The following is a 20,506-nucleotide window of genomic DNA, read 5'->3' as shown; positions in this document are numbered from 1 at the left end:
GGCCCTATCACTGGCCCTAAGCATCCTCCTAACTGCACAAGGCACTGGGCGTGCCTTGTCCTCCTTCTTTCTTCTTCTTATCCTTCATCTTCTGGGTGATGGTGGCATTTTTGGATTGGTTTAGAGTAGAAACTCAGTGTCTAACACAGGTGATAGGTATTGGGAAATTATTGTAAATAATGTACACATAGTTTTTAGTATAATAAACTAACACCGCCTCTGGGGCGGTCAGTGTGCCACAGACTGACCCACTGGACAGACCTCAGCAGGTCAGAAAAAGAATGGAATGGATAATAAATGGAGAATAAACAACCTTGAAAACCACAGTCAAAGAATCCTGTCTCCTCCTTCAATCCCAGGGCTGGGAAAAAGAGACTTTCAAAACACCTCGGGGTCATCTCAGCCACAGAGACTCTGAGAGCCCCACTCCAGCCACAGGTGACAGATGGCAGCAGAGCAGAGTGCAGCAGACCCCAGGATGTGTGTGAGGCTGTGAAGGTGTCCCAGACTGTTCCACCCTCCTGCAGGAGCCTGCTCCTTGCTGGTTCCAGCCCCACTGTGCTGGCTTCAGGTTTTGAGGATACCTGGACTAAAACCAGTGGGGCATGGAATTAGTGCAGAGGGATGAGACAGCACCACCAAAGGGACTGAGCATGGCAGGGGTTCTGAGGTTTGGAAAACTGAGGCCTCTTGAGCTCCAGAAGGAAGATGAGGCTGAGCAAAGAAGTGATCTCTGAGAAAACAAGGGTATCCAGGATTAAAAAAAAGTGAAGATAGGACAGAAGACCAAGGGGAGTTTGGAAAGACAAATAAGGGGAGATCCTGGAATTCTGAGATGCATGGAGACAAAAGCCTGGGACAGCCTGTGAGATCAAGCAGGGTAAAAGCCCAAAACTTGTTGGATCTTGGATAAACTCCATCACCCAATCCCAGCATTGGCTGTCATTCCCTGCCTCACGTGGGACAGCTGGTGGGAATTGTCATATGAAACTTTAGCTGGGGGACCAGAAGGAGGGATCCCAAATCCCAAATCCTGTTTAAAATGCTGAGTCTGATCCCAAACTGTGGTCCAAAGTCTGCACAGATTTCTGCTGTGGAACACAATCCAAACCAAAGCACAGAAGATAACTTATCAGACTAAGACAGCTCTTGTCTAAGTAAAAATCTCCTCAGATGGAGTGTGTGTATGAGGAGTGTCATTTTCTCCAAATGCCCAGCTAATTTCCAGAGGTCAGGAGCTGGAAGGTCAGTGAACTGGACAGGCCAGGACTACAGAAATAGCTCTTTGCCCAACATCCCACAGATAAGCATCTTCCCTATCCTGTTTCCTCATTCTGTGCGACAGATTTTTCAGCAAGACCCAAATCAGATTGGACTAAATCTCATTTTATTTTTAATTCATTTCATATGGTTTTATTTTTAACTCACTTTAATTGAAATGCAGCGAATGAAATTATCAATTGAAATTACTTCATCAGCTGTGAGTCTTCATTCTTTAATATATAAAATAAGCTCTTAGTAAATCTGAATCACTGATTTTCCTGTTTCATCCTCAAACCCTGGGATGCTGATGCAATGCATTGGGCATTCAATATTGCAAATTCCACGCTCTCAACCATAAACGTATTCAGGATATTGACCAATTTTTTGGCATTTTTTAATAACACAGCACTTCAATTCTGGGCTAAATCTTGAAATTGCAGTTCCAGCTCTAATCCTCTCCTTCCAAGGGATTTCTTTTGATGCAATAGCCAAGTGCTTTATTAATGGCCTGGCTGGAGGAACAGAGCACCCAGTGCAAGGGCACAGAGTGGGCAAATGGGGAGGTGTGGCTGTGCCACCAGATGGATGAGCTGCCTCTCAGAGGGAGCCACGGGCCAAGAGGAATCCCAGGATGGCCAGCAAAGGGAAAGGCAAGCTTGTGCCCCTGAGGCAGGACAGGCTGGGGGCCAGCTGGCTGGGAAGCAGCTCTGCAGAAAAGCCTTGGGGCTCCTGTTGGACCCAAGGCCGAGCAGGAGCCAGCAGAGTGTCCTCACAGCACAGGGCTGCCTCCCTTCCCACCAGTGCTCCCAGCTGGGCTGGGGGAGCAAAGGGCACCTGGACTTTATGGAGAGAGCCTTCCAAAGGCCTGCAGAGGGGAGGAAAGCACTGGAGCACCTGACACACACAGGTAGGAGGCTCAGAAAACTGGGACTGCTCAGCCTGGGGAGCAGAAGGCTCAGGGGGAACCTTATCAATGAACAGCTGATGGGAGAAAGTGAGGAAGATGAAGCCAGACTCTTCTCAATGGTCTCAAAAAGGCCAGGAGAGCAAAGGTAGAAAATTCCATTTAAAGGTCAAAAGCTGTGGTAGTGGCCAAACAGTGGCACAGGTGGCCCAGAGAGGTTGGGAAGTCTCCATCCTTGGGGATCCTGAAACCCTGTCTGGGCATTGCCCTGCTATAGGTGACTCCACATGGGGCAGGAGGGGTTGGGCTGGACCATCTCCAGAGGTACCTGCCAACCTCAACTCTTCTGTGCCTCTGAAATCAGCTTCCTGCAGCCATTTCACCTTCAGCGGGTGGGCAAAGGAGACAAAAGGTAAAAAATGCACAAACTCTTCCATAGAAATCCCAGTTTTACTGCTGGGCCTCTTTAGCTTTTCCCATTAACTGTTTCTAGGATTCTCTGGGAGCCTGGTGCACAGCCCTCAGATGCTTTAACTGTGCCATGAATATTTTAAAAACGAGGGAAAGCAAGTTACCAGCAGCATGAACTTGTTCATACACTGTGTGGTAGAAGGGAAGTATTTTGTAACTTGGTTACCATTTCCCAACTCTGCCAACTCTGGTACCTAGGCAGGAATTCCACATCCCTTCTGAGGCTCCATGTTTCACCCCTCTGCAGTGTTTCTGTCCTGCCTTTCACAGAGCTTGATGGCCTCCTAAATTTATTAAAATACACCTCGTTCCCAACCCTTCTCTTAGACTTTGGTTCTTCAACTGCAAATCTCCAGGTTTAACGCAAAAGCCAAGGTTATTTATCAAAAATACAACAGTAAAACCACGCTTTTTAACCTAAAACTTGAACCAAAAAGCCTAGAACTCTTAAAATTGCACTGTATGGTTACATTTCCTACAAAAGGGCACCGAACTTTCCAATAAAGATCACAATAAAATGCCACTGACCCTTGTTTTATGGGTGAAATTCAAGCCTATACATTTATATAACCTCCACAACGCCCTTTATTTATCTCTATGGCACACCAAAAACCATCCAGCATGCGGAGCACAACCTACCTAGAGAGAAAGACTCTCTTCTCTTATGCAACTGCTCCACTAAGGCTCCGTTACCTCGGAGCACCGGGGACGGCTGGATCCCGGCGAGCATCCGAGCATCCCTGCTGGTCCAGGGCGGCGGGGCCGAGCCTGCCCGGCTGCCAGCCCGGGCTGCAGGGGCTCGGGAGCGATCCCGGCACACACACACACAGAGGGATGGATGCTGCTCTGCTGAGCGATCCCGGCACACGCAGAGAGAGGGATGGAGCTCTGCTGAGCGATCCGGCACACACACACAGGGATGGAGCTCTGCTGAGCGATCCCGGCACACACACACGAAGGGAGGGATGGATGGAGCTCTGCTGGAGCGATCCCGGCACACACAGAGAGAGGGATGGAGCTCTGCTGAGCGATCCCGGCACACACAGAGGGATGGATGCTGCTCTGCTGAGCGATCCCGGCACACACAGAGGGATGGATGCTGCTCTGCTGAGCGATCCCGGCACACACACACACACACACAGGGATGGATGCTGCTCTGCTGAGCGATCCCGGCACACACACACAGGGATGGATGCTGCTCTGCTGAGCGATCCCGGCACACACACACAGGGATGGATGCTGCTCTGCTGAGCGTTCCCGGCACACACACACAGGGATGGAGCTCTGCTGAGCGTTCCCGGCACACACACACAGAGGGATGGATGCTGCTCTGCTGAGCGATCCCGGCACACACACACAGGGATGGAGCTCTGCTGAGCGATCCCGGCACACACACACACAGAGGGATGGATGCTGCTCTGCTGAGCGATCCCAGCACACACACACACACAGGGATGCTGCTCTGCTGGAGCGATCCCAGCACACACGGAGGGAGAGATGCTGCTCCCTCAGAGCGGAGTCATCACTCCCTGCCAGCCTCAGCACGACCAGGAGCCCACGGAGGGCCTGGCTGGAGCTTTAGTATCATATTTTAATAGCTACATTAAACAAAAGCACCTCTCCAATCCTTAGCTGTTGGGGTTTCTTAACCCCTTTTTCAACTGGCAAAATTAACTTAATTTTGCCAGTTGAAAAAGGGGTTAAAATTAAGTAATTTCAAATTAATCAGAAATGTGTGGTTTTAATCATGGTGGGGGGAGAGGTTGACATTTGATCAGATCATGTATAATCTGACCAGAATTAATCAGAGCAGTACTTGCTAAATTTCACATCCTTCATTGTGTCTCCTTGAAAACACAATAAAAAAACCTGGCAAAAAAGGCAGCTTATTCTCCACAAGGTTTCCCAGTCAGGTTAATCAAATGAACCACTTTGGTCCCTTCAGAAGATGATTTTAGGTGCAAGCTGTAAAAGTGTTTCCATTTCCTAAGGGAGGTGGGGTCCATTTGGAGAACCCCCACTGCTGGAGTCCTGCTGCAGTGCAATGGGCTCTCACTGAGTGGGAGAGGGAGTTACAAGGTCAAGACTTCTACATTTATTCCAAAATGGAACACGGAATTACTACCTACACAACTGGCATTTGACAGTGTGAACTCCAGGATGAAAATGGAAAAAAAAAAAAAAATTTAAAAAGCAAGAACACTTTTAACATTTTCATACGTTAGCAGGATGTAAGCTCGCGGTTGCTGTATTCAGACAGGAAGATATATAAATATATATTGAGTAGGATTCAAAAAATGTTGCATCCCTAATCCAACAGCACTGGGAAAGATAAGCTGAACATTTTAAATGCTGGGGGAAGACGAAAGGGGAAAAGAAAATCTTTCCAAGCTGTTTCCTGGATACACGGTATGAAATTTAAAAGGAAAAAAAGCACTCACAAAAGTGACTTCACAGCAGCTCTTAGAAGAACAGTATGATACCTAGTTCATCATTACCATGTCTTCTGCAAGCTGGAATCCTGCTGGGAAGCATGAAACTCTTCCAAGCTGTTCCAGTATACATGCATGCAACCTTTTTATATATGCAGAAAGCATGAGGGATATCACGCCGGTTTGGTTTGCAGCAGAGAAGAAAATTGACCTTTTCCATGAAAATGAATGTATATTTAGCATTGATGCGGGCCAAAATCAATTCTCTATAGAAATGAAGACAGACACACAAAAAGGATGAAAAGGGGGCCATACAGAGAAAAATAAATAAATAAAAGGGAAAAACCTTCATGCTGCATTGCTCTACACAACTTATCTACGAGCCTTATCTTATTGCCTTATTCACAAACTTGCTCATTTTACCAGCACTACAGGGAAAATGTGAACCACCTCTTCACAGGTAGCAATTTGGATTAAAATGAGAGGAGCATGAACAAAGTAGAAGCTGTCTGTGATCAAAGACCTGCTGGATACCTGAGTCAAACAGTTATTCCAGAGCAAGGTACAAGAGCCAGTCATGCATATGGATGACCTCTCACAAATTAAATGCTAATCAGGAATGCATCTCAGCAGTAAGAGAAAAACATGTGGACTACGAAGTCGATCTGTAATCCCTTCTCTAAGCAAACACTAACAAACCCCCCACCCCTCCCCGTTACCAATTTCATACCACAAACATCCAACATCAGCCTCACATGCCAGCAATAAAAGCGCAATTTTCCCACGTTGGACGTGCCAGCTCTCCTCCAGCCATCCCAACTTGTGTCACATCCCTGCAATCCTTCCCCAGCCCCACCACAGAAAGCAATCAGGGGGTCAAAGCCCAGCAACCCTGAGGAACAGGGGTGTAGAAGGTTTCTCCTGAATCGGAGCCGTTCCCTTGGAGCCCCTCCAGCACTCACCTTGCAGAAGGAGCAGGAGCAGCGGGCTAAGCATCCGCTGGTGGCTGCCTGGGAGCCCCGGGACTGCCCACAGCCATGGCCCCGGCAGCCCTGGGGACGCTCAGGGAAGTGCCCCGGCTGGGATAGGACGAGCCTAAAGTCGGGACTGGGGAGGCTGGGGCAGAGCCCGGCTGCTGGCGGAGCGCAGGAGCTGCCAGCGCCGCAGGCGCGGATCAAACGCACAGAATCTCCCTTTACATAATCGGAAATGACTCCCGGAATCTCAGGGCTTCTCTTAAAGCCTTGGGTGCCTCACAAGCAGCCAAAAAAAGCTTTTTCCATGCAGCGTTCAGTGGGTTTAAAGCTGATTCTTCTTTTGGTTAAGTAGATAAATAAATAAATAAATAAATAAATAAATGGAAGTCTATCTGTCAGAAGTCTTAATTAATATACCATACACCTCAGGAAAGCCTTTCCCCATCTTCCCACAGGAAACACCATGCATGGTAAGAAGGAATTACAGAAAATTCCCAGTTTCTTCCACATTATTTTCTAGTCCATCTCAATACAAAGGCAATGCTTGGGGCTTTTAACCTGCATGCCCTTTACTTTCAAACAAACGCACTGAAAAACTATAAACAGCTCTATAAAGGAACTCAGCTGAAGATTATAGATTTTTCTAACATGAAATAGCTTTGCCTATCGCAAGAGAACATTAAAGTTAGAAAAATACAACAGTCAAAATGCACTGCTCACATTTTAGTGAAATGTGAGCTTCTGAAAGAAAAAAAAAAAGGCACATCCGATTCTTACCAGCAATGATAAAAGCAAAATCCCATCCACGTGTTTTCCTCATCACTAAAGAACTGATTTAATCAAAATCAAGCCCATACGTTTCAAAAACAAGATCATGCTGAATTCTCAACCTACCGAAGCCCAGCAAACGCTTTCTGATGCAAGAGAGCCTTTTAGCTATGCAGTTTCTCTTTGACCTTACAGAATAATCTACACGAGTCGCAGCATTACCTTTGCAGAGACTCCCGGGGCACGAACCAAAACCTAATGCATCACTCAGCCTCATTCCCCACACCATCTTCCCATCAGCTCGCGCCTTCCCCGGCAGCAAAATGCCAAATTAACGAGCTCAGGAACGGAAAGGGGGAAAAGATTTTTTTTTTTTTTTTTTTTTTTTTTTTTTTTTTTTTTTTATTATCATCATCACCATCATCGCCACCATCACTATTGCTCCCGTGCTGTGGATGTCGCTACTTACTCGGCTAAGACATGCTCCCCAGCGCAGCGGCAGCCTGCTGGCGGCTAGCGGGCGGAGGGCTCGGGGCTCGGCATGGGCGCGGGCAGGCGCGCAGCGGCCGCGGAGGAGCCGCTCTGCAGACCGTACCACCAGCGCGGAGGGGAGGCAGCGCCCGCAGCATCCCCGCACCGCACCGGCACCGCACCGCACCGCGGGGACACCGCACCGCGGCCGCTCGCGGAACGAACCAAAAAATAAGAAAAATAATAATAGTAATAATTTTAAAATAATAAAAAAAATATGGACTGAACCACCATGTTTGTTGTTTGCGATTTTTTTTTTTTTTTTTTAATGCTTCCCCTTGGGATAATGACAAAAACGGAAGATGGCAAGCGACCAGGAATATGCCACTTACTCAGAAACGGGAGAAACCTTCAAGGACAAGGGCTGTCAAGTCCTATCAGTGTCGCTGGAGGAGGAGAGGGGGGGATGGAGGGCCGTGGAGCGCATCCCCGGCGCCCCCGAGCAGGCAGGCGCAGGATGCGGCGGGGCTGAGCCCGCAGTGCCCGGCGATGCTCGGGCTGTGCCCGCCGATGACAGCCCGGCACGGCGGCACGGCCCTGCTGCAAATTACTTCATAATCACCCTCCGCAAAGATCCGGCTCCTCGCTCGCCCTCCCCTGCTCTTTCTGTTTATGTAAGAACAATGGGGATCCTAAGGAAAATAGAAAGAAGGAAGAAAAAAAAAAAAAAAAAAAAAAAAAAAGCAGCTTTGCAGCGCTGTGGGGTTTGTGTTGTGTTTGTGTCCCTGCCATGCCTGCCAGAAATCCAAACCCGTACAGGAGGAACAGTGAAATATCCCCGTTTAATCTGATCTGGTCACATCAGCATGTGCTGCAAAACCACACGCACATGCCAGAGCAGCTCTCTGCCCTTCTCCTCCTCTTCCTTACAGCCCTGCACTTTGGGGAATAACTGCATTTTATCTACAGCTCCTCACCATCCATTCTGAGTTGTTATTATGTGTCTGCTATTTTGAATTATTAGCACATGGAGGATTCAGAAATGTAAAAGGCTTTTCCAATGGGATACCGTGTTACAGCAGTGCTAAACAAACTCAAACACCAAAAATAAGACAGAAACATCAGTCCTTTGAAAAGCAGAATATTTTCTGTGTAATAGTTTATTCTTTTCAAAGGAAACTGTGATCAGTACATGTACCATGTCCAAACTACAACTTCAAATTCCCTACCTCAAACCATTCAATCCTGAGAGTGACTGAATGCAAGAAAAAACCTCTCTCTATTTTTTTTTCTTTTTTTTCTTTTTTTTCTTTTTTTTTTTTTTGGTGAAGAATGTGTAAAACAGCACAGATAAAAGTTGGGATGTGTTCTGTAGCATCCTAGGACAGCAGTGGCTCATGGTTTGCCTGTGCCTTGGCCAGGGTGGGCAGGAGCACCTCCCTGAGCAATAATAGGAGTAGCTGTGCTGATGCTCTGTCATCCTGCCTTACTCGCTGCTCAGAATATCAATTCAGCCAGTTAAACCAAAAGTCTGCACTGCACCAAAATGGAAGCTATTTAAAAAAAAAAAAAAAAAAAAAAGTGCTGGGATCATTGATCAGGAGTTTTATCTATGCTGATCAATTTTTTCTTAACGAAGTAAAATGTAAATCAGGGCTAGGATCAATGCAGAATTTTCTCATGTGAGACTGCCTTTATCATTAGGAAGCTACAGGCAATTACACGCATGCCAGGACACCAGATGCAGTGACTTTGGGTTATATTAAGCAGAGAGACGTGTCCCCTTTTCAGAACAAGTTTTCAGTACAAACTGCAGCTGTGAGGAGTTTGCAGTGCAGCTCAAACTGAATCCCAGCACTGAACAAAGCAGTGCTCCAGTTAAATGTCTTGTGCTGAGGTCCCAGACCCATAAATGCTGGTGACCTCTACTGCTCTGTCAGAAAAGCAGGAAGATACTGAGACATCTGCAATTATCTGGCTACTGACATTCTTTTTTTTTTTTTTTTTTGATAGAAATTTTGAAGATAATTTGAAAAGCAATAGAAGGTTGATTGACACAGTACCAAAATATATTAAAGAAGATTTTTTTCTTACTCTGTCTTTCCTGAAGGAAGAGAGGACTGGCTTAAAGAAATTCAGCACAGCATAAAAAACTTGTTCCACACATTTGGCTGTTGCCTGTTTGAGGAGGGCTGCTCTCAAAGACTTTGTGTCATACTACAGGAACTTTAGGCCAGAGACAGAACCATAAGGTCCATATCAGAAAAAACCTCTAATTCTTATTCTTAATTAACAGAATAGGCAAGGGAATAAGAGGAGGAGAAAAATTACCCAAAAAAAAGGTGTTCAAAAGGGAAAGAAAACCTTACTTTGAACATTTCATTAAATACCAAATCCAAGCAACTTTGCACATGAACATTCCCAGTGCTCACTCACCCCAGGCCCCCAAAGCCCCAGAGCACATGGGGAGATGGCCAAGCCAGGAAGATTTGGGGAGGTTTGTTTGGAGCCTGCTCACAGGGCTGTGTTGGCTCTACCTCCACCACCACTCTGCCATCCTGCAGCCCAGGCCAAGCTTTAATGCTGATCTCCATCCTGGAGGATGCAAATCCTGGAGGGGGAGCTGAGCTCCCAAGCCTTGGATTCATGCGCACGCTGGAGCCTGCCCTGGGTGTGCATCAAGGAGCTCAGAATAAAGAGACAACCTCATGTTTGCCCTCATTTAAAGCTCCCAAGTGGAAACTCTTCAGAAATGGCCCAAACCTGAGCCCCAGCACTGCTGGGACAGGGCCAGGAGTTCTCTGGTTCCAGGCTGACACCTGCTCAGTAGCCCTCAGTTACAAGTGCCCAAAATCCCAGGGAATACCTGCTACCCCCAACCAGAGCTAAAAACAGCAATTCCACCTCAAAACTTGGCCAGCCAGTAAAGAGCACCTCTAGGAACACTCTGAGCTCAGATTTTAAAGGGTTGGGGGGCTATTATTATTACTTTTTGGACACAACCATGAAAATATTAACATTTCCCAGCCTGGCCTCCAGCATGTGCAGCTCAAAATGGCTGCAACGTTGGCTGATGCTTTTTTGAGATATTTCATCATCAAATTTAATAGCAAAGCCCTGCAAAGCAAGACACCATCCCAAATGAGGGTTTGTCAGCACATCTTCATGCCTATTAAAGCATCCAGCAGCATGTTATTTAGCTCTGACAGAAAAACAATTTAACACCTTAACTTGGGGGCAAGGAGCGGAAATGGAGCAGAAAAATGGAATGGAAAATAGAAAGATGCTCTTTGGGATTAAGTTTAAAAAACACAACAACGCTTACAGGATAGAGAAGGAATGAGACTTTAGATGTTGAGCTTGAGCTGCAACTTGAAAAAATTGTTTCCCCAGTAAAACTTCAACTGACAATTTATATTCAGAGGCAAAAGAGCCTACCTAATCTCTCTGGAGAAAATTGTAATTCTGTATGTGCTGGTGATAGACATCACAAGCACATTTCAAGGTCTTTATGAGATAATTAATGACAGGAAACACAGGAACATAATTTTAATTCCTCTTTCAGGATCTTGGGGACCAAGACCTCCTTTCCAGTGAGGTTGTCCAATCAGAGGAACAGCACTGGAAAGCAGCAGCAGATTTCTAATATTTTCCTAATCACAACCCAGATACTTAAACTAGAACAGCAGACTGGCAGCCTCTCATATTTTTAAACCTCATTTGCTACGTTTTTCAAAACAAGAATTAAATCTGTTTTCAGATTCGGTGTCTCTCCAGTTTGGGAACACAGAGCAGTAATATTTCTGCAAGGAAACAGCTTGTGCTCCCAAACTGTGCAAACATGTTGTTATCCTGGGAAGCAACACGACCTAATAAAAGGAGTGGAGGAGAGGGACCTCAGAACAGTCACATTCAAGGACTTGCCCTGCTGTTTCCTGACTGGGAGATGTTAGTAGGTCACTTGATCCCACTGTGCTTCAATTTCCCTAACTATAAAGTCAGTGTATTCCCGAGTTTAAATTACAGCTCTCTGGAGCTGGTTGCTTGGTTAACCCTTCCCTGCCCTTGGGGGAAGGTGTTGGGCTCACCTGGCTGTGCTGGGGGAAGTTCTGGAGCTAATCCAGGCACAGGGCTTGGGTTGGGAGAGTCCCAGAGCTGCCACCCAAGCCCAGCCATTCGCTGTGAGATTTAAACCTCAGGAGATCACCATTGCCTTGAACTCTTTATTTTATCTGCCACATTTATTTTCCCGTACAAATTGCCACTTGCTCTTACTGATAAATTATTGCAGCTCACTTCCTTGACCAGCATCCCAACTTTCTCAATATCTGAAAGTAAAACTACCAGTCAGCCAGAACTGCAGTTCTCCCCTCACCTTCAATCTCCACCAGCTGATATCTACAAATATCCCCATTTTTCTTCTTTCACCATATAAAAGCCATGCCCACAAAGAGCAGGTGCCTGCAAGGCTGGGCTCCCATTGCTGTCCCCTCCTTGACACAGGTTTAAAGCTCAGAAAACAACACCAGGCTCCCAGGATCACCCAAGCAGGAAGAGAAATCTTTAGGCTCTTGCAACAACAACAAAAAAAAACTTCAAAAAGCCAAGGAAGAAGCATTAATTAGCCTGAGCTTCCCAGTAAAGCTTAGGTAAACCTGGCTCACTGCCACAGCCTAGGCACAGCAATGACAGAGAAGCATCTTAGCAGCCTCCTCCAAAGGGATCTGCCCTGGTCAGAGTGAGGATCTGCAAGATCTGACACAGCTAAACCCAAACCCACGGCTGAAATCAGCTTCCCAATAGCCTAAGCCAGGCCTAAGAATACAAAACCTTACACCAGCACTCAACCCTCTTTCTGCTTACAGACAGACTCTGCCCTCTCACATGCAGAGGAGAGGAAATATTTGTCAACACTCAGAACAAATCTTAGGCCAACCAATACAGTGGCCTGACAAGAGCTTGGAGGAGCAACCTTGTGAGGGTGCCACAACTTCTGGGACTGTGGATAGGCAGCAAAGGAATCCTTCCTTTATTCTGTGGGCATTTAAACCCCATAAAATGCCAGTTCCCAAGACAGAATTTGTGCCAACTGCCTTCCAGCATTAATCTGTTTACTTAACGTAATTCAGTGATACTGGCAGGGAGATTCCAGTCCTTTGTGGTTTCCACCACAGGAATTCCCTTCCCTGGGTTCTGGAAGAGAATTTTATTCTCCCCCTGCAGTTTCATATCACTGATCCTCATGGAGATTAGAAATGCAATCCAAAATCAATTAAACTCAAATTATAGGAGTGTACAATTTATAGGGGTCACATCAGTTCATATCAAACTGCAGATTTCAGACAACCTGACTCTGAAGGATGTTTGGAAATAGGGGTGAAACTTTGCACAAGTAGATGACTTACATGGACTCATCCCTCTATTGCATCAAAACCATTCTCCCAGAAAAAACAGAGTTTGGAATCAGAATTTTGGTTCAGGACCTTCATCTGATATCACTGATGCCAAATACTACCACCATGTTCTAAAAGTTGGGTTTTTTTGGGTTTTTTTATTTGCTAAATTTCTGTACAGGAAACCTCTTCTCTTCCATTTGGAAAGAATATCCCCAGCAGGATGGGTTTGCAGGAGCATCCTTTGCCATGAAATTGTGCATGAGTGTGGTGTAGGTGTGACCCTCAAGTACCCCCTCTACACAGCCAGGTCACACCATGGCCTTGGGCTGCACCTTAGAGAAGAAACCCCCCATTGTTCTACTGAAACTGCTCAACCCTTCCAGCCATACTTCAGATTACACAGTAGGAAATAATAGCAGAGAATTCCATTACAAATATGGACTGTTATTAATATTATTAAGGAAATGTATGCTCCTTTCAGAACTTAAAGCTTTCATTCTTCAATATATGGACTTTTCCTACATACCTGGATCTCCTGACCTTAAATCTCATTAACTGACACAGTAGCTCCCATTGTAGCATTTTTGTCAAATGGCTCAGAATGGGAGCCTGGACCTATTTATTACTCTAATAAATGCAAATTATTAACACAAAGGGAAAGAATGGTGGGACAAGGTTCAATCACTCTCAACAATTTGAATGGGAGAACAGAATTTTAACAAACTATGAAAAAAGGACTTTTGATATCTCAGCAAACAATCCAACTCCCATCCACATTTCCTAGTAATTAATCACCTGCAGGGATTGCCTCCTGTTGAGGAGAGGGTTTTCCCAATCTAATGAGATAAAAGGCTATGTTTAGCTTAGTGGGCAAAGCAATCTGACCCGTTAAGCTTTGCTAAGCCCTGGGTATCTGTGCTGATCATCCTGCCTGAGGAACGTGCACACACAGGCAGCCCCAGGGGGACAGAGCCACTCCTGGGACTCTCAGGCCACCCCAGAGCCACTTCCAGAGGGTGTCCCCAGAGCTCAGAGCTCCATCCTGGCAATGTCAGGGCCTCACTAGAGCCACCTCCTCCAGAGGGTGACCCCAGAGCCCAGAGCTCCATCCTGAGAATCTGAGGGCCACCCCAGAGCTCAGAGCTCCATCCTGGCAATGTCAGGGCCACCCCAGAGCCACCTCCTCCAGAGGGTGTCCCCAGAGCCCAGAGCTCCATCCTGGGTATCTCAGGGCCACCCCAGAGCTCAGAGCTCCATCCTGGCAATGTCAGGGCCACCCCAGAGCCACCTCCTCCAGAGGGTGTCCCCAGAGCCCAGAGCCATTCCTGGGAATCTCAGGGCTACCCTAAAGCCACTTCCAGAGGCTGTCCCCAGAGCCCAGCACCAGGGGCTCTCCTCAGTGCAGGCCCACAAAGCCCCGCAGATCTTGGTGCTCCTCTGGGTGCAAGGAGGGGCTGCAGCTCACCCACCCACCCACCCCACAAATCACTGAGAACCTTGGATGTCCTTCCCTGTGCCACAACCTCCAGCCTAGCAAAAGCTTTGTTTCCACTTTGTGCTGCTGGCAGTGCCACCCCACTGGCTGTGGGAACCCAGCCTGGTCCCAGGGCCTGGGGAGCGTTCACTGGTGTTGGCTGGAACGTTCTGGTACAGCCCAAAATGTTTCACACCAGTGCTGCCCCTTCCCTGCATGGCAGCGCTTGACAGAATGGCTCCACTCCAGCCAAAACAAACAAAAAAGGTGTGAGCTTCAATAAGCCAGATCTTTCCATCCCACTGGAACAGCTGGGAAAAACTCTCACAAAGGCCAAGGCAAGGGTTCCAGCAACCATAGAGTCAGACCTGATCTGAAATTATCACAATGGCTGTTTGTAGCTTTTAAGTATAAATATTCTCCTGTAAGGACTCAGAATTTGTATTCACAATTACATCTAGATTTGAAATAAATGTTCAAATTCTTCAGCAAAGAATGAGGTTTACAATAAGAAAGCTTCAAGAATTATTGCTATAGAAAACTTACTCAGAGGTGTAACGTATAATTTGCACAAAAATACTTATTCACATTATTCAATATTAAACTAAATACAAGACCCAAATGTTATTGCAATAAATATAGTCGGTACAGGAAATAAAAATACACTCTAAATGAAAATTAGGTGGGTGTCAGGCTTGGCTTCCAGACTGAGCCATGTCCTGAAGATCCATGAGCTGTTCCTTAACCCCAGATGCAGCACTATGAAGCAATAGTTATGAAAATTTTGCCAAAATATCAGAACTCTTTGAAGCAACTGAGCTTAGGGCTTGCCAAAACATTATTGTAGAGTAAGAGAGTCTGTCCAGCACAGAACAATGAACATGTGAACAAAAACCTTATAGGAGAAAAAAACCCACCAATATCTAGTCTAGAATAATCAAACATCCAAACAAAATTGGCACATTTTATAGTATTTCCCTTAGCTAAATAACCCTTCAAGCTGTCCAATATTTTAAAATTGTCCTTCTCCAACAGCACAGATTCCTCACTGACAGGAAAGGTTCCATTCCTTCAGGAAGAGTTTAAAAAAAAAGGAAACAAAAACAAACAAACAAAAAAAAAAAAAAAACCAAAAAAAAAATCAAAAGAACACAAAAAAAAAAAAACCCAAAAAAGTCATTTAGTTTGGTCATAAATGAGTCAAGAAAGGATTTAGAAAGGGGCAAACAAGGCACAGTAACACCTCTCCTACCCCCCATAAAGGAGCCAGGAAACACAAGACCCAAATACCAAGCAAAAGGAACCAGAACCAGTCATTACTTTGTAGAATCCCAGAATATCCTGGGAGGGACCCTCCAGGAGCACTAAACCCAACTCCTGGCCAGGGCTGGGTCACAGCCAGGTTCAACCTAGCAGAGAGCACAGCCTGGGAGGTTTGAATGATCTCCTAATTACATCCTGAGTGATTTATTGACTCCATTTTTACCTCCCTTTCTTCAGAGCCAGAATTGTTCTTTTCTGCACCAGCAACAATTTGTTTTAGGCGCTGAGAACAGGATGCAGCATTGTGCAGAGGAAATAAAAGTCTGGTTATTTATTTCACTGGGGGTCATTTGTCAGCTCCCATCCCAGACCCAGCCAAATTCCCCACCACAGGGACCACCAGGAAGAGCTCCAGGACCAGCAGGCAAATTCCAGAGCCCAGAACTCAAGGGCTCATCCAGAACTCCTCCATCTGGATGACCAACAGCATCATCTCCCTTTCCCAGGGCTAACTCACAGACATGATCTCTTAGCAAGGTTTTTGCTCCAAATAAATCTTTTGGATGTCTTAATGTCCAGCAATAAACCAGCAGATTATGGTGATAAAATCCCAACAGCCTCCTCCTGTTGGAGGCTGGCAGAAACCACCCCTCCTCCTCCTCACCTGATCAACCACACACATCCTGATCTCCATAAACAGAATTAATGGGTGAAAATAATTAAAGGGGGGAAAAAAAGTAATTTACTGGTGAATAATTACAAAAGCCTTGCTGGGAGGTTGAGAAAATAAATCTGTGAAGCTTGCTTAAATCAGTCCAAAAAAGGGAAGATAAGAGGGAGAGTCTGAAGCACTTGTAAGCCAGTAAAAGCCAGGAGAGCATCTTTTTTTTCCTCCTCTTTAAAGTGTTACAAGGTGGTTTATGCATGGGCTGATAATTTAATACCATTAAGAATTCACCTGCCATTTCAGCGCAGTAATTTTGAAAGTGTCCAGCACCATCAGATAAGCACAAATACTACTTTAATCCACATTTCTTCTTGGAATTCCCATATTTAGAAGGATTCCTTCATTTCTTTATACAAATAGCCTTTTTTTCTCCAACACAGCACTGTCCTACAAAGATCAACTTCATAGCTCTGTTATGTGTCTTGGAGTTTTGCTCTCTAAGTCAGACATTCCAGCTGTATATAAAAATATACAGCTTTTATTTTCAAAAGCCCAAGGAAAAAGATAATCAGTAATACATATACTGGTGTACATATGTAATATATACAGGGAAATTCCTAACCTTGAAGGGAACCATATCTCTTGAACACTGATGTCAGTGCTCAAAGATGTTACTTGACCTTGAGGATAAAAATAAATTGTGCAGCCCTGCATCGTGTCCTCAGCTTAGTTCACTAAAGACATCTAAATGTTCTGTGCTCACATACCATAAAACAGTTAAACACAGATATTCCATATTAATTATATTTAATACTCCTAACTTCGATTTGTGGAGAGGAAAATTGGGTTTCCCAGGAGCTGCTGCAGCTTCCAAGCATCCTCTAATTCACCAGCAGCAGAGATGCTCACACTGTTATATTTAGATAAAGTAGTGATGAGAACCCTCAGCACATTATTCGCAAAATTAAATCCCACTGAGGTTTTTTTTCCCTCTTGCCATTTCATTAATTCCAGCTCAGGAGCAACAATGGAAGATCATAATATGTGTAAGAGATAAAATAATAAAATATATAATGAAACATCCTTCGGAATTCTATGTTTCCTGCTTTTAAAATAATGGAATTTTTGGTAATTTCTGTGACTGGGAGAGAAGACTCACAGAGAAGCTTCCTGAAGCTGCTGAGATGATGTCTGCTAGCACTGATCTTCAAGTCATTAATTCTCTAAAGAAACATGTGAATGCCAAGCTCAACCATCCTTCAAAAAAGCAATGGTTTCTCAAGGAAACATTTCACAGAAGCTGCCAGCCCTCGATTTCCCATTTTACAGAAATCCTGGGCTCCCCCTTAAGGAATGATGCCCTGGTGTCCCCAGCACTGGCACAGCCCAGGTGCCACCCGAGGTGTCCCCTGCTGGTGCTGCCTGGGGACCATGGAGCTGTGCCAGAGCTGCCCAGGGCATCCCTCCCCAGCTCCTGATCCCAGCCAGGGCACTCAGCAGGGCCAGGGACAGCCCCCTCAGCTCCCAGGGGCAATTTCACTCACTGGGAAGGAAACTGAGTGTGCACCCCCTGGCCTGGCTGGGAAAACATTCCCAGTGCTGGACACAGCGTGGGGCACGGCCACAGCTCAACTGGCAATTAACACATTAATTAACAGAGGTACAGAGCCCTCCAGGTGTCCAAAGAAATTGGTCCCAAGAGAAAAAGGTGTCCCTTGGTCGTCACAAAGACCCTTTCATACCTAAACAAGTTCACACAAAACCCCAAGACGCTGATCCCACAGCACATCTGTGGCCAGCCCCTCACTGATGTCACCTGGAGTTGTGCTACTGACACCAGCAGAGCCCTCCCTAGAGCCCAGGAGAGCTTCATTCCAACAAAAAAAAGATCATTTGTTAGCAGGGGAATTAAAAAGAACCATTTCCTTTGTCTATCCTCTAAAACAGTTGGGAAAGCATCTTTGGGATGCCTCTTCTTCCTCCCTGCAGGATTCATAATCAGACTTTTTTCATAATAAAGTTCTGATGAAACAGAACTTTACTTTACATCATTTGCTTTCTCTCAGCCTAAGCTAAGTTAAATATAATTATGCAGAAATTAAGTCAATCACATTATTAAGAAAAGAAGAAGTTAATTTCTCTTAGAGGATAAAATTTTGGTGGGTGTAAAAGCAGGTACTTCTAAACCAGCTGAGGGAAGAAACTCAGTGAATGCCCTGGAAGGAAGGATGGCCAGGTTTTACAAAGGACCACCTAAAATCCTTCAATATGGTGTTTAAGGAACCCACTGGAAAAGCATGAAATACACAAATCAAATATGACAGCATTGGAGAGTCTACACTGGGATATTTAATTTATATAAGTTTTGGAGCCTGTGTTTCCTGGAAGGCAAAAACAATAATAAATGCTGAAATCACTGTCTGTAAAGAGCGAGATTACCTCACTTGTAAGAAAATCTGGCTTCTTTTCTCGTGGTTTATGAGAAAACCTAAGCACATGGTTTATTTGGGCACCATGAATAGGGAAAGTGATTGCACTGGTGTTCCAGCAGTGAAAGACTCTGGGTGTGTTTGCAGAATCAGCACGAGAGCAGCAAGGCAGGGATTTCAATCTCTAGGAAGGGAATGTTTAACCAGTACAAGGCAATAAACATTATTCTGGCACATTTTTCTATCCCTCACAGAACCAATCCAAGTCGTTATTTTAAAACACCATTTCTGACTTGTGCATCCAACAAGAGGAACTAAAAAATTTGTTGTTGGACAGCAAAACCACCATCCAGTTAAGCTAAAGCAATACAATTTTACAAAGATTTAGTGATAACCTTAAAGAGCTCTGGATTTTTATATTTTTTTTAAGAGCTTGAAACCTCAAGATTGAAAGTGACCTTAGAAATTTAATTTTCAAACCAATAGCCCATCTTTTATAAATATGGCACCCAATGAAATCAGGCATCAATTTGAGTTTATACTGAGCAAATAGTGTGATATTGAGCACTGCTCTGGAGATACTGTTACAGTGAGATCCAGATCCTTTATCCCTTCCTCTCTCACCCCAAACTTCAGCTGTAAATAACTGATCCCACATTTACAGGCTCTACTGTGATCCCTGTGGAGATCTCTCTCAGATCTCCTACACATGCCTTACATAAAGCCTTGCCTCTCCATCAGCACACAATCAGCTCCAGCTCCACCAGAGATGTATATTTAGCTGGAAGAGAATGAGAGCTAGCACAACTTATGCTTGGTTATATCATCCTGGAAAATCCTGGAGTGAAGAGCTGAGCAATTTGTCTGTGCTGAACTCCACGCTGCCCCAGTTCTGTGATCAGTTCTCAAGGCACACACTCAAAAACCAAATCTGAGACCTCTGCAGGCTTCTCCTGCCCTCTGCACTGACCCCTCTGGTGGCACTGCCTGGCACCAAGGTTTGGGCCAGCGCCTCCAGTTCCCAGCCCAGCTGCACTCCTCCTGCTCCAAGACATTTTCTGGGAATGCCACCTGGAATGTAGTGCTTCCTCTCACCCAGCTGAGCCATTAACTGAGTCTTTGCTGAGCTCTCAGCTTGCAGACCAACTGGGAATTCCTCCAGGAGGAGGGGTTCCCTCTGCCCTGCAGCTGGGGTGGGGGACAGGGGCTGCTGGTTCTGCAGGTCCCCACCTGGGTACCACAGACACTTTGTGGCTGCAGCAAACTCAGCCAAACCCACAAACAAGCTGTGATGACAGAAGAGATTTCAAATAGAGGGTGACCATGCTGCAAGAGGATTAGCTCAGGGCCAGGAAGATCCAGGCTTAATTTCAACATCCATCTCAAATTCTCCCCGTAACCTTGACCAAGTGATTTAATTTCACCGTGTCCGCTTCCTAAATATATCCAGGATAGATCACCTCCCAAATGTGCAGTGAGGACAAACAGAAGATTGCTAAATACTCTGATAAACTCTCAGTATTGAGGGCCTTCCACAGGCAGATAAAATCTACTGGGTAAACACAAAGTAAATATTAAGTAGCCAAATCGCTGGGGAATTTATTGCACTCTATTATATTGCAGCAGAAATTCAGAGGAGTAAATTCAATATTCCATGTTTTACTGAACATAACACAGAGCTGAAGAGGAATACAGACTTACAGACTTTTTCCTGTGAGTTCTTAAAAATCTTGAATACTCCCTCTTATTTTCATGGACTAAAGATCCTCAACCTGTTCAGGGGACCTTTCTCCCAGTTTTTAACCTACATATATTCTGGTCAAATCTCAGAACATTGACTTATCAAGCATAAAAGTCAACACAAGACTGAGGTCTGAAGGAATCCCAGCCCCAGCTCTTCTGGCACATCTCAGGAACCAGCTCCTCTTTTTCTGGCTTACTTTCCACATCCCATATTCTTTGCTCCTTGCATTAAAATTACACCTGTTAAT

At 45.3% G+C, this 20,506-nt stretch overlaps 1 protein-coding gene across 15 annotated transcripts in view; it reads right to left on the bottom strand.

Moving 5' to 3' along the window:
• ATP2B2 (ATPase plasma membrane Ca2+ transporting 2) overlaps positions 1–20,506 on the bottom strand; it is a 414,874-nt gene that overhangs the window by 234,194 nt on the left and 160,174 nt on the right. Inside the window, exon 1 of one of the 15 annotated variants that reach the window (XM_071440020.1) lies at positions 7,679–7,833. The exons of 9 other annotated variants lie outside the window; for them this stretch is intronic. The gene's annotated coding sequence lies outside the window, so the exon portion shown is untranslated. 5 more of the 15 variants (XM_071440018.1, XM_071440017.1, XM_071440023.1 and 2 more) reach the window with 5 other exon arrangements.

The sequence above is a fragment of the Agelaius tricolor genome, unplaced genomic scaffold (genome assembly GCF_023055355.1).
Source record: "Agelaius tricolor isolate 1412-34295 unplaced genomic scaffold, bAgeTri1.0.p SCAF_14, whole genome shotgun sequence".
NCBI classification, from domain to species: Eukaryota; Metazoa; Chordata; class Aves; order Passeriformes; family Icteridae; genus Agelaius; species Agelaius tricolor.
This window is presented reverse-complemented; position numbering and strand designations above follow the sequence as displayed.